Source organism: Notothenia coriiceps, unplaced genomic scaffold (genome assembly GCF_000735185.1).
Source record: "Notothenia coriiceps isolate Sejong01 unplaced genomic scaffold, NC01 NC01_scaffold00018551, whole genome shotgun sequence".
Lineage (NCBI taxonomy): Eukaryota > Metazoa > Chordata > Actinopteri > Perciformes > Nototheniidae > Notothenia > Notothenia coriiceps.
In genome coordinates this window covers 1-486 of record NW_011351252.1, presented here as the reverse complement: position 1 = coordinate 486, position 486 = coordinate 1, and positions in this window count along the sequence as shown.

Genomic DNA, 486 nt, shown 5'->3' with positions numbered 1-486 from the left:
TGTGTGTGTTTTGCATTCTAGTGGGTATCCCATCCATAAAGTGGTGTGGTGCAGAGGGAGACTACAACGTGATGGTGATGGAGCTGCTCGGCCCCAGTCTGGAGGACCTTTTCAACTTTTGCTCCCGGAAGTTCAGCCTGAAGACCGTTCTGCTGCTGGCCGACCAGATGGTACGACACAAGCCTTCATGTGAACTCGCAGGCATCAACATAAACACATAAACAATCCTCATACTAGGGATGTCCCGATCACCTTTTTTTGCTCCGATTCCGATCATTTGATTTTGACAATTTGCCGATACCGATTTTTCCCGATCCGATCTTTAAGCAATGCATTAAGGAAAAAAAAAGAAAAAAAGCATTCAAGTTGTCCCTTAAGGTTATTTTTTTATTTAAATTGGATATTCTATCCAACATGGATATAGCTTCTTTCTTTCACAGCAGCATTGGATCAGTTCAGTTGTGCAGCATTGGATCAAAACAAAAT